The following is a 14,632-nucleotide window of genomic DNA, read 5'->3' as shown; positions in this document are numbered from 1 at the left end:
AGGATGGCACATTACTTTTGAGCATATGACTAAAGGGAATATAAAATTGTTATAACTTAGAATTTTCAAATCATGCATAAATTTCCCTGCTTAATAGCATTCTATCAAACCTAGCAACTTTGCATTGTCATTCATTCCCTTAACCTGCATAGAAATCCAGTAGACGTCACAGAGATATAAAAGCTTACAATAAAACCTCTAAATGCCGGAAAGCCATAGGATGATCTATAAACACATGCATGATAGAGTAGTAGAGCTACATGCGTGTTTGCTTGGATAAGAAATGTGAAAGAAAGAACAGTGGGATGGATCAGAGGACACTCAATGGGCTGGTAATGCTATCATTGTACCTTTAGATGTGTGGAGTCTGAAGTAGCATACAGAAAGAGGAGGGCTTTAGAGGTAGGGTTTCTGAAGTCTTTATCTACTCATTGGTCCCAGTCATGAAGGTAACAGTGATCCAGATGCTCACCTTCTCTTGTTCAAAAAATGAATATAAGACCTTACTTCAGCTCTATAGCTTGAATCTTGAACCAAAAAACACGAAGACCAAAGAATTTTCTTCTTAATAACAATGATTTGGAACCTTAGGTCTCCTATAAGTCCAACTGTTCCTAAGACTAGGTTTTCTGTTGTTCCTTCAATTTTCTGGGCAACCCCCATAACCTTTCAGTAGATCCCAGCAATATTCTCACTTTTACTTAAGTAAGTTAGAAGTGGTTTCTGATGCTTTCAAAGAGCCCTGACTGAAACAGTTCCCATATCCAAGAATGGTACTGACATCTTTGGTCAAGGACCTGTCAAGGTGACCAATGCAAATTTTTCATTTACTTGATATTCACCTCAGTTCTGTAAGAGATCTGAAAAGTGCATGAAGACATGGTTTCTACTAGCCAGTATGCTTTAAATATAGCCAGAGAGACAGAAATCACACATGGGAAATGATTACACAACTATGAATAACTAAATTACTAAAATTAAAAAAAAACCAATTTTCTGCATAATAGCAGTTTTGGAAAGGAAGGAAATGAAATATAACTGAATCTTGGGCACCTTCTGGAAGATCAAGATTGAGTACTGTGAAAGGAAAGTCAAAATGGAGTTGGTATTGCTAAGAGAGCTCTCTTCAACGGAGCCAAGAGGCCGATAAGGAAGTGTGACTTACGCACCATCTCAGCCTAAATGGAATCCAACCTATTGACCTGATGAAGTCATCCAGAACACCCACCAGAAATTCAAGATACTTATCAGGCCCTTACCCTAAAATAACTCATGATTCCTTAAGGGCAAATATTTTCTGACTAGCATCAAAGTTAATCACAATTCTCACCAAGCAACTTTTAACAGCCTAGTGGGTTTCTGTCTTTATAAGCCTGACTCTGTCCCTTCCTCAAAACACTCTTTCAGGTTACGGGAACGTGGGTCTCTCGAATTGCAAATCTTAAAACCCCAAATAAACCATTTTCTTACTTGCAGCCTCCTGCATTATTAGTTTGGTTGACGGTACAAGCTAGAACCTAAATAAATGGCCCTAATTATTAGGAGTATAAGTACACTCGTCTCTCAGTATTTACAGGGGATTGGTTCCAATTCCCCTACAGATGCCAAAATCTGTGGATGCTCAAGTCTCTTATATAAAATGGCATAGTATCTGCATATAATCTGTGTACATCCTCCAGTCTACTTTAAACCATCTAGATTACTTATAATACCTGATACAAATGTAAATGCTATGTAAATAGTTGCCAGTGTGCAACAAATTCAAGTTTTGCTTTTTCAAAATGTCTGGAATTTTTTTTCCATATATTTTTGATTTGTGGTTGGTTGAACCCACAGATGCAGAAACTGGATACAGAAGGCTGACTGTAAATTAATTTCAATGAAGAAAAATATCTAGTGCACACACTTAAACAAGACAGTAAAATCCATACTGTCAAGAAATGGCTTTGGAGGAGTATAATGAAGAGTCAAGTCTCCACTGATAAAATGCACATTAGGATTGCAGCTGGCAGTGTTTGGGTTCCCTCAAAAAGGTACACATAAACAATCTTACCTCTGCTCACCACCAGACACACCTTGTTCAAAAGCTCTGTCCAGTCTTCAGAAAAGAAATGAGCCAGATGCTAGCTGGAAAGGCAACAGGACAGACACCCAGGGGTGAGAAGGTAGAAAAGAAGACCTACAAGAGAAGAGTAAAAGTAATGGGCCTGTTAAGTGTAAGGAAGAAAAGAGTTAGAGGAGATAATTCAACAGCTTAGAAAGGTAGTATTTCAAGATGTCAGAAGTGACAGATTTGCCACTGATACAAAATACAAAGTAAAAAAATAATGACAAATGACAACAACGAACGTTTATGAATACCATTGTCTTGGCTTTTGAAAGCAGTCAATCCCTTTAATTTGCAGTGAGGATTTTTACTTATTTGTTTTAAGGGTTCCACTGGACATAAATTTCCATGACTTGGGGTTTTATGAGTGGCTTGACTGAGGGATGGGTCACTCCCTGGGGTATCTGTCTACAAAGGTAAAGAACAGGACAGGCCAATAGAGGGAGACTGAGAAATTTTTACTTAACAGATTTTCTTTCAGGTTCAATACTGTTTGTGGTTCAAAAGACATACATTGATGAGCAGGGTGACTATATAATCTATTATCCTATTCCACACTCTTTTGAGAGTTATAGGGGGTGTTAATAATTGTGTTAGAACAAGGCACAGACCACAGAGATACATATCACCGTATTGCAAGCCTCTGAGGGAAGGAGCGGGGAGTAAGGTTCCCAAAAAGGATTCCCCAAAGAGTAATAGTAGTTTGAGCAGGTATTTGTTTAGCTGAGTATCATGTAGTCCTGGGCCCAGAGTACACTGCTCAGGACAGCTTCCAGAGAGGAAAGATTCCTTCTCTGCAGCCCCTGCCTTTCAGCTTGCCCTGTCAAAATATACTGAACACATATTTCAAGAGCATTAATTTAACAGGGCATTAAAAAAAATTAGTTTGAATTTACAGTATCAAAGATATATATTTAAAAGTACAGTATCAAAGATATATATTGAAAAGTAAGAAGAGATTCTAGAAAGGCAAGACACTGTTTTTTCTAAATTTCCCATCTGCACAACAAAGCTTTCTTTCTCTTCACAAATATTTCTCCTTGAAACCCTTCCCCAACTTTTGTCCTCCTCGAGATATTTTCAGAGTTACCATGCCTTCATTTCATTATGGCCCGTAAATCCTGAAACTTCTAAAGAAAGCCCCTTATATATTCACAGCTGCACCAAGCAAGGAAGAGACTCCTGGAGCCCAGAGTACATTAACCGAAAAAGCATCTGATCCGCATCTGGCTCAATCAGTGAGCCTGGTAGATGTGGGGAGTGAGCGCTGAATCGTCCAATTTGATTACAGTTAGCTGCTGGCACCAGGTCATTTCCACACCACAACTGGAGTTGTTCTTTCTATATTTAGACAGAGACAATGAGGTCATGCGTGCAGACACGTAATTTGCCCCATAGACAGAGACTTGAAAGGTCAATATGACAGCAAAATAAATCTCTGAGGAGGAGGTTGAAAACTTCACTTGGGGGCTTCCCTGGTGGCACAGTGGTTGAGAGTCCGCCTGCCTGCCGATGCAGGGGACACGGGTTCGTGCCCCAGTCCGGGAAGATCCCACATGCCGCAGAGCGGCTGGGCGCGTGAGCCATGGCCGCTGAGCCTGCGCGTCCAGAGCCTGTGCTTCACAACGGGAGAGGCCAAAACAGTGAGAGGCCCGCGTACCGCAAAAAAAAAAAAAAAAAAAAAAAAAAAAAAAAAAAAAAAAAAAAACCACTTCACTTGGCTCTAAAGCAAGGAAGCGATCACCTTGCAGTAAGGGATCAGGAAGGGATGGGATTTAACTTTTCTCATCTCTCCCCTGTGAAGAGGGAGGCAAATGAGTAATAATGGGAGGGCTCCAGATTATGGGGTGGTGATCACCTGAGCGGTAAGCAAACAGACTTGCTCCTGAGCCAGAAGAAAGCACATGGCAAGGAGATCTAACACCAGGAGCCTGCGATTTCACTAACCAACGGTTCTGTAGAAAATACAAGTCAGGAATGGCAGAGGTCGGGTTGCTGGTTTGTGCCCTCCCTCGGTGACAGCTCCAGGCAGTTTTACCATCCAGCTGTTCTGTTTTTCAAAACTAAAGTAATTGGAATTGAACTACAGAGCTCTACTAAAACCCTAGCAATTAACGGTGCGATTTCCCAAATTGCACTGTAATGGGAAAGTGTCCATCAATCAACCCAGTGAAATAACACATTTTCTCACCAGATGTGAGATTTAATACCTTCATAACTCTCCGGATTTACCACTTATGAATTGTCAGCCTTGCCTGGAGCTCTGAGAATTAATGGACTACATCCCTGCTATGCAAGGATGGTTTACAGCTGTAAAATCTCCCCACCTTCATTTTAGATATATTTACAAAAATGATCTTCTTTAAGATGTAATCAGAAAACATGCTAGATGGGAAATCTTCATTTCTATTTACTATGTTATATATTATCATTGTCTAGATAAATACAGTTGCCAGAGTCTCAGCACTGCATGCTCTTGTAACAGGAATAACCACTTTATCACGGGCAGTGAACAATAAATTACAGTGCAAAGATGCAATGGCTTTAAGTTTTCAACTTTAGGGTATCCTTTATGGATTTTTGGATAGAGACCCAAAATATTCTAAGTTTCTAATTCTGTATGTCTATACAGGTCCTGCTGTTCCTCCTGGACTAAGAAGAGAGATTAAAGCATCCACATATGTTCATCTTGTCACTGTGGTTATCAGGTACTTCAGTTCTCATTTTAGCTTTCACTCCCATCTCAAACATCTGAGCCACAGCCAGGATGAAGCTGCCTCCTGAAAGCAGCTCAGGCAGATTCCTGTGAAGCCAGAACCTCCAACTTTCCAGGTTTGGAAAATTATTCTTGCTTCTACCCACAAGGGAAAATACTGTAACAGTGAAGGTCGCTCCACAGGCCTTGCCTGGACTGAATTCATTTAAGAAATTATTTTTCTTCCACTGTGTTATTCCAGGGTCTGTGCAGTAACATGTGCAGGGTGCCCAGGGGGTCCAGAGGAGGAGAGGCTGCAGAAGATTTGAGCATGGGGCTTGTAGTGGAAGTTAGGGACGGTTTCCCAGAGGAGACAATGTCTCAGCTCATCTTCCCATCATGAAGCCTATATGTTGTCAGACACTGGACTCGTCGAAATGATTATAGTTATTTTAGGGAAAAAAAGTCATGGGATTTCTGGCATTCTAAGGAAACTCAGAGACCATCGATTTCATTTCCTAATTTCATAGATACATAAAATGATTCAGTGAAAACTGTCAATCACACCATTGCATCAGCTGATAAAACTCACTTGGTATAATGTGTTACCCTAAATAATCTGTCATTCATTCTCAACTCATAACATTTAACTCTCCTTGACCATATTAGTTGGCTTTAGAAGTTAACACAGCTTTTTTGTTTTTTTTGGAAGAAGGAAACATTATAGGACATGAAGAGATCATTTTGTCCAAAGAATAAAATTATTTGATATATCTCTGCATGATTTATTCTATCAGAGATTAAAATCACAAAGCAATAATTACATATTAAGAAACAGTTCAAAACCCCCAAAAACCAGACTGATGAAATACAACCGAGATTGATAAAATCAATTCAGATGATTATAAGAATCCCTAACAATAGAGAAATTACTATTTAATAAATAGTATTGGGCCATTGTGATACTGGTATAGAAAAAAAATTCTCTTAGAGTCATTTCTCATACCACACAGTGTATTAGTTTCAGGTGAGTCAGAGTTTAACATTTTTTTGATAACTAGGAAAAAAAAAAAAACAGTTCCTCTCCAGCTATGGAAAAGAGATAAACCCCTGATACTGAAAAAATGGAATCTATTAGAATCTCGTCAGAGGCAAGATGGATGAGCACAGATATGTAAAACTAAAGCATCTGAACTATAAACCCATGCACATATGGTCACCTTATTTTTGATAAAGGAGGCAAGAATATACAATGGAGAAAAGATAGTCTCTTCAATAAGTGGTGCTGGGAAAACTGGACAGCTACATGTAAAAGAATGAAATTAGAACACTCCCTAACACCATACACAAAAATAAACTCAAAATGCATTAAAGACCTAAATGTAAGGCCAGAAACTATAAAACTCTTAGAGGAAAACATAGGCAGAACACTCTATGGCATAAATCACAGCAAAATCCTTTTTGACCCACCTCCTAGAGAAATGGAAATAAAAACAAAAATAAACAAATGGGACCTCATGAAACTTAAAAGCTTTTGCACAGCAAAGGAAACCATAAGCAAGATGAGAAGACAACCCTCAGAATGGGAGAAAATATTTGCATATGAAGCAACTGACAAAGGATTAATCTTCAAAATTTACAAGCAGCTCATGCAGCTCAATATCAAAAAAACAAACAACCCAATCCAAAAATGGGCAGAAGACCTAAATAGACATTTCTCCAAAGAAGATATACAGATTGCCAACAAACACATGAAAGGATGCTCAACATCACTAATCATTAGAGAAATGCAAATCAAAACTACAATGAGGTATCACCTCACACCAGTCAGAATGGCCATCATCAAAAAATCTAGAAACAATAAATGCTGGAGAGGGTGTGGAGAAAAGGGAACCCTCTTGCACTGTTGGTGGGAATGTAAATTGATACAGCCACTATGGAGAACATTATGGAGGTTCCTTAAAAAGTTAAAAATAGAACTACCATACGATCCAGCAATCCCACTACTGGGCATATACCCTAAGAAAACCATAATTCAAAAAGAGTCATGTACCACAATGTTCATTGCAGCTCTATTTACAATAGCCAGGACATGGAAGCAACCTAAGCGTCCATCGACAGATGAATGGATAAAGAAGATGTGGCACATACATACAATGGAATATTACTCAGCCATAAAAAGAAACGAAATTGAGCTATTTGTAATGAGGTGGATAGACCTAGAGTCTGTCATACAGAGTGAAGTAAGTCAGAAAGAGAAAGACAAATACCGTATGCTAACACATATATATGGAATCTAAAAAAAAAAAAATGGTTCTGAAGAACCTAGGGGCAGGACAGGAATAAAGACACAGACGTAGAGACTGGACTTGAGGACACGGGGAGGGGGAAGGGTAAGCTGGGATGAAGTGAGAGAGTGGCATTGACATACATACACTACCAAATGTAAAACAGATAGCTAGTGGGAAGCACAGGCAGATGAGCTCAGTGCTTTGTGACCACCTAGAGGGGTGGGATAGGGAGGGTGGGAGGGAGATGCAAGAGGGGGGGATATGGGGATATATGTATATATGTAGCTGATTCACTTTGTTATAAAGCAGAAACTAACACACTATTGTAAAGCAATTATACTCCAACAAAGATGTTAAAGAAAGCAACATAATGAGACCATGCAATAAATATATCTGATGAAAACATTCTATCATACACACACATATCTGTGTGTGTATAAAGGACTGACCTGTTATACAAATCAGTACCCAGACAGCGCCTCACAAATAAAGGAGATACACAAAATTTCACATGAATAATGAGATAGAGGACTCTCATACGGGGGGAAAACACAGCCTTACAAACAATTAAAAAAGATAACTAAAATAACACTAAGGTATCTTTGCATACCTACTGACATGGCAAATAAAATTTTAAAATGACAAAGCTTAATATGGGACTTTAGGGAATTAGAATGTATACCTCAGGGTCACCAACTGGAGTCCAGTCAATGGGCTGCATCAGACCAGAAACATTGTCTTCCTCACAGTTTTCAAAAATACTTCCAATGTTGTGCCAATGCTTAAAAGTTGTGAAATCTCCTCTAAAACCTGGATTTCTAGAGTCTCCATATATTTTTGAAGTTCTGTACCAACGTTGGAATTATCTTCTCACAAGGCAACATGCAGGCAATGTTGAATAGAAGATGCTGCCCCTTCTAGATGGGGGCTGTGCCCTTCAGGTTGTTTCTGTCCTCAACACCCTCTGTGGTCAAATACCTGGCCAGCTGCACTCACTTATTTTACCAGTTTGGAAAACTTAGAAAAGCTCACGTATTCAGAATTTGAGTTTGGAATTTAGGATCTATAGGTGGCTGAAGTCATTAAAAATGTGTTTGTTCTCTGTAAAAAGCTATTTGGAAATATTTAACAAGAGTGAAAAATCTATTAACAACTTTTGATATAATAATTGCACTTTGGGAATAATAATTGCACTTTCTTTCTTCAAAGAAACCTGCATGTATCTCTTAAACCCCCATCCTTCTTCCTACTCCAGCCAAAAGGAACAACACATGCTCACTCAAAAATAGCAAGAAGCAGGGGGAAAACATCTACATGTCCCACAGTTTATGAATAGCTAGATAAACTAAAGCACAGAAGAGACTTCCACGCAGTTATTACAAATGAAAGTAGACGGTGTTCCTGGATTGATGAGAATGTGAAAAAGTGATTAACGAGAAAAGTGTTAGGTCATGCCAACTACTTAAAGGTCTGGGGCTTTATACTGACAGAGGTGAGACAAATGAGGAATGATGGTGACCGAGTTCAATACGTATGAAATATATTTCACACAGAGGTGTTTACAATCATAATAAAAATCTCTAAAAGGAGGTACCTGTGCCTTTCCTTACATTATTTAGAAGATTGACCCGTACGACTAGGAAAGTGGTTATGACCACTTGCTTCTTGAAGATCTTTCAGACCATACAGCCCCTTTCTTAGTTCATTCACTGTTTCAACACCCTGAGGATAAAGAACTTCCTCCATGCATCAAATCAAAAGCTCTCGAGTTCCCTGAAAGCATACTTTCTCTTAAAATTTGAAAGGGTGGAACAACTGATCTACACTTATATAAAAATATTACTTACGTTTAAAGCCAGTAGTCAAATTCTAACATTCTATGCCCCTAAAAGTCAGTGAGTCAGGAATGTCTATTGATTAAAGTCATAGGCTTGGGAATAAGTCAGAACTGGATTTAAATCCTACCTCGAAACCCAAGCCATTTATCCTTTCTGGTTCTCAGCCATCCTGTCAATGAACAGGGTGGGTAGTGATTCTGGTCACATTAGGAACGCTGGGAGTGTGAATGTGCTAATAAACAGGAAGGGCGTCGTTTAGTTTCTAGCCTATACAACAAGTATAGCGCTATCTATTATCTTTATTAAAATCATTCAAGCTATAGCTTTGTTTTCCCTTAGCATTCTGATATAAGTCTCAGTTTCCTCTCTGTAATATCTTTCTCTTCTTAGAACCCTCTCGGGATTTTTCTGCCTTCTTCTTTCAAAGTCTGACTTTCGCTATGTGGTGGTAAAGCATTCTGCAGTATCAGCTTCCAACAGGTTTGGCACCCTAAAAAGTGAGGCAAAGACGCCATAATAATAGTTGTTATGATCAAGGCAGGAAAGAATTTACTCTAACCTTCAGCGATCTGTCCTATAGTCACCATAAACTACTCTAAAGTCTACCAAAAAAAAAAAAAATCTAGACACTGAAAACTATGTAAGAAAAAGAGCTTCTCAGTAGGGGCTCATTATCATCACATTAACAAATCAAGTAAGCTATAATTTTGCCCCCATACATTGCATACCTTCTAAACCTTTTGAAAGAAAATCTGATGCAAGTACGAAAAGATAGAAGCATGAAATTGTCCCATTAAATTCCCTTTTACTTATTTATTTACCATTTATCATTCAAAGCCTATTTTTAAGGAAACTGACAGCATAACATTTTTTCTTTAATGTTTTAAGAAGTAACATGTATTACTTTGCATCTGATCTTAAAAAAAAATTAATGCATCAGTTTTTCTTCTGTTTTAAGAAAAACTGAATGATTGCACAGACTCCAGTGGAAGTTAAAGTGACAAGAATATACTTGTGACATTTCCCATCACTAAAAAGAGTGAGGAGACCCAAGGCTCTTTGGAGGTAAATATGCTTCTGACTCATGTTCAGTTGGAGGTATCAGAGATTTTCTTTCAAATGGAAATGTACATCCACTTAAATTTTTAAATGATAAGAAGGAGAACAAAAAGGGGATTCTGATTATTTTTAGTCTTCAGTTGTATTTTATTTATTTTTATTCCAGTTTTATTGAGATATAATTGACATACAGCACTGTATAAGTTTAAGGTGAACAGCATAATGATTTGATTTATATACATCATGAAATGATTATGATTAGTGATAGTTTAGTGAACATCCATCATCTCATATAGGTATAAAATTAAAGAAATAGAAAAAAAATTTTCCCTTGAGATGAAAACTCTTAGGATTTACTCTCAACAACTTTCATATATAACATTCAGCAGTGTTCATTATAATTAACACATACATTACATCCCTAGTACTTATTTATCTTATAACTGGAAGTTTGTGCCTTTGATTTTTCAATTGTGTTTTTTTGTTTGTTTTTTGTTTGTTTTTTTGCGGTACGCGGGCCTCTCACTGTTGTGGCCTCTCCTGTTGCGGAGCACAGGTTCCGCGGCATGTGGGATCCTCCCGGACCGGGGCACGAACCCGTGTCCCCTGCATCAGCAGGCGGACTCTCAACCACTGCGCCACCAGGGAGGCCCCTCAATTGTGTTTTTAATAGTTTATACTCCATAGAGATTTTAGTAGAAAAATTTTTAGAAGGTTAATATGAGTTTTGTTACATTTGGGAGTGGGAGTGGGAGTGGGGGTAAGTATGTCCTCCTAAGTATTAGTAGTATTCACATCCAAATACAGCCTTAGAGGAGGTAAAATTATACTTATTCCTACTAAGAATAAGAAACATGATAGGATGTTTTTAAACTACATGAAACCAGCTCCATTTGATTCATAAACCAACAATACATTTGTTCTATGACTGTGGAAAATAAGTGACAGATTTATTTTTGTCTATTGAAAAAAAATAATAAAGGAGGGAGAATGAGTGCCATCTTGTGGACAGACCTACAGCTACCACATCCAAGTTATCTGTGTCCTAAGCTTTTCCTTCTTTTGTTTTTTCCATACAAAGCTTCCATCCACCCTGCTCTTTTCTTAGTATAAAATAAACACTTTATTTTTCCAGCGGAAAGGGTACTGTGGGTTGGATCATGCTTGGAAAAATCAACACTGCAGTCCAGACAATATTAAGAAAGAAGTCCTGGTTGGGATTCTGGGGCATTCAGAGGGATGTACAGACATTTTATAACCTTGTATATGATTGCCTAAGGAGGAATATTCATTTAAAAAAGGACAGGTCCTAAAGGTGACCAAACAACTCATGTATGTGGTGATCTGGGTCCCTCTAGAATTTCATCTGTTCTGTTGAGGCAGCTTACTATATTCAGCATTTCCAAATTTCATAATTAATCGTTCATCATACCAATGAATTCAAAGTTCCATTTGTTTATTTTATATTGGATATATTTAACTTGACACCTTCATTAGAAAAGAGTTTACTTTCAGTATATTTTAAAAGATCAACTGCTAAATAATACAGGAATAATAATAATCACTCTGTGAATTATACTGGTAGCAGTACTAGTGATAGTAATTATAGCAGCTATGATTTATTGAATACAGCATGACAAGAACTTTAGATATGATATAGAACTTCCTTAACAACACTGCAAGGTATATATCACATTATTAAGCAAACTGGTCAAGATCACAGAGCCAGTAGTAGCCAAGTTGGAATCTGAATCAAAACTCACAACTTCCCTCAACACCAAATTTACTCTCAGGTCTGAAAGTAACAGCACTCACAAACAACCATCTTGAAAAACAGAAGCCTTCCAAAATATGGCCTTAAATCCCATTTTAATTATTCTGGCTATGTACCATTTTCCCAACATCTCAGCCAGGACTAGAATTATGAAAATCACTGTATGCTCCACTGAAAAACAGTTTCATTAGCATAGAATGCAATCCAGCTATTCATCAGTGGGGGGACAAAAGTTACCCTCGATTGTAAAAGCTTATTAACTAGAGATTGCTTGTCAGTTGACTATCTCTATTCAACATTAGATAGCTCATTAACTATGAACCAGGAAGCGACTCAATATTAACATCTGCCTCAAAGCAGAATTTTCGCAGGTTTCAAGTTCTGTATCTGACCATAATATTTTTTTTTAGAATGGAAACATTTTCTCTTTAAATAAAAACAAACTAAAAACTCAATAACATAAATTGAAAATAATTCTAATTATTAAAAAATAATTCTAATTCTTTCACTTTTGACCGAAGTGGATGTGAAGACTTGGTTTTGTTGATGTTGTTGTCATTGTGTCTTTTTTGTTTGTTTTGGTCCCAATTATCTACCTTAGCAATTTTTAATAATAAATCACATATGTAGGTAATTAGCATAGAAAATTATTAAAATTACAAATATTATTCATAGCAGCAGTATATCTTCTGATGTTTCTTTACGTCAAAGTAAGATAGCGAGATTTCATCTGAAAAAATAAAATCTGTATATTCCAGGGAAATGTTTATCTAAAAACAAACATAATTTTCCATCCTTTTGGGCTTCCTCTATTTGTCTCAGGTATGGATTTCAATAAAGGCAAATTAGATAATACATTTTTGATTCATCCTCCTTTTATTTTTACTGTTTAGTGTCTGACCATTTAAATAATTCAGGGATCCCTTTGGGCTGCATTTTCCTCACCTGATTGATAGTGATCTTTAAAATTTTAGAGCAATGGTTTTCAACTTGTGAGTTTCAGACCACTGTAGATATGCTGAGTGATTACAAAGAGTTTGGGAATTCTTATGGGTAAAATTTTGTGTAGCTTGAATTAGGTCATACACTCTCATATATATACATAGAAATACATTCTTTATCAAATGTATCTGTTGCTTTTGATTAATTCAGTGGACGTTCATTTATAGTTTATTGGCCTCATCACTGTCATTTTTCTGTATATTCTTAGTTACACGAGATGAAGCATGCAACCATCATAGATGGGGTCAGGTTGGGAAACACTGTCCAGAGGTGACAGAGCTGCTTTTTCCCTGGTGGTCATCATCTCAATGTCACTCAGAACAAAGAGGTGCATGGAGCTGTCCAGGTGTAGCTTGATAAAGAGCACAGACAATGAAGAGGAATGTCATGTGTCAAAAACTAGCGGTGGCCCTTGCCTGATTCATTACTTTTCTATTTCCCCTTCTAAGATGATCTGAAGGTCCACCCAGATCAAATGTCACAACTGTAGCTAACTGAATGTGGTAGTCATTATGGATAAAAATGCCCAATATTTTTTCTATTGCTTTCACACAATGCCCAAAACTAACCTTTGGAAACTTTTCCTAAGGAAGAAAAGAAAAACTTCTCCATTACCCTCAGCCTCCTCCTCTTCACCCTTTTTTTTTTGAAACCATGGACTTTGGGTTGTTTTTGCCCATTATTCAGGGAATGATCAGTGAGAAAGTGCAGGAGGGACCAGAGCAGCCGCTGCTCTTTGGTGTGGGTCAGGAAGGCAGAGCTGTGCAGCCCGGCATCCTTAGCACAGAGGTGCAGAGACCACTGAGCCGTCCTGCTACAATGTGCAAGTTCAAAAAGAATAATTTCAATGTAAAAGTTCAGTTGGTTGCTCTGTAGTGAAATAAATTATTTCAGCTGTTACATTTTTGAAGTTACTCTATCAGAATTTTAAATCCTTTTCCATACAACCCCTAAGGGCGTGTGAGCTGAACCAAGCTTCCTTTCTATTTTATGATTTCTAGGCTGACGGGAGTTCACAGCAAAAATAACTTCCGAACATCAGTCAGGCTCTGTCCATCTGCTCTTTTATTCAACATGCTTCCTTTTCATTGTGATAATATCCTCTTTTTTACATTTAAAACATGACATTCAATACAAATCATTTGTTAAGAAGAACTTCATATGAAATGCAAACCTTATCAAATGCAGGAAAATTAATAGAAACCATGAAGGCAAAAATGAAAGAGCATAATATAGATTCAGTAGAATTATCTTTTACTGTACTAAAAGGGAATGCAATACAATTCCATGATGCATTTGAGTGCTTCTGTACTCTTATTTTAGACAAAAGTAACTTTAACCAATGTGAAAGGAGGAGGGGTATATTACCAAAAAGAATGATCTGGCATGAAAATGGAAAATACTTTAAAAAGTTCATAAATCTTCATAAGATTTTTCTAGGTGTTTCAAACAATTCCTTGGTTTGATTCTGGAAGGAATTCAAAAGCAAAGTGGTTACTTCTTGAAATGAAGTGTTTTATCAAACTGCAGGTTGCAACATTTTAGTGGGTTGTAAAACCAATTTAGTGACATTAGTTAATGAAATAGAAGAGACCAGATCAAAAAATATAGAACATTGCACATGGCAAAGATGGACCTTTTTTGTTGTTGTTAAGAATGTATATGTGCAAGCTAGCAATATAAAATGTATTAACTTACTGTGTACCAGACCAGACCAAAATGCTTGAAAATTTCACTAGTTCACTAGTACATTTTACATCAACTTAATAGCATACAGCAAGGCAGGTTCTGGTGACAAAACAATACTTACAACTTCTCTCTATATGCTCAGAGGATCATGGTTTGCAAAGTGCTTTAGAATTCTTC

General features: G+C 37.4%; 1 long non-coding RNA gene across 1 annotated transcript in view; it reads right to left on the bottom strand.

Moving 5' to 3' along the window:
• Positions 1-1,942: 1,942 nt before the first annotated feature.
• LOC137224887 (uncharacterized) overlaps positions 1,943-14,632 on the bottom strand; it is a 221,495-nt gene continuing 208,805 nt past the window's right edge. The window contains exon 5 of the long non-coding RNA XR_010943552.1: positions 1,943-2,179. This is a non-coding gene — a long non-coding RNA (uncharacterized lncRNA). The remainder of the gene's footprint in view (positions 2,180-14,632) is intronic.

The sequence above is a fragment of the Pseudorca crassidens genome, chromosome 5 (assembly GCF_039906515.1).
Source record: "Pseudorca crassidens isolate mPseCra1 chromosome 5, mPseCra1.hap1, whole genome shotgun sequence".
Classification (NCBI taxonomy): Eukaryota; Metazoa; Chordata; class Mammalia; order Artiodactyla; family Delphinidae; genus Pseudorca; species Pseudorca crassidens.
This window is presented reverse-complemented; position numbering and strand designations above follow the sequence as displayed.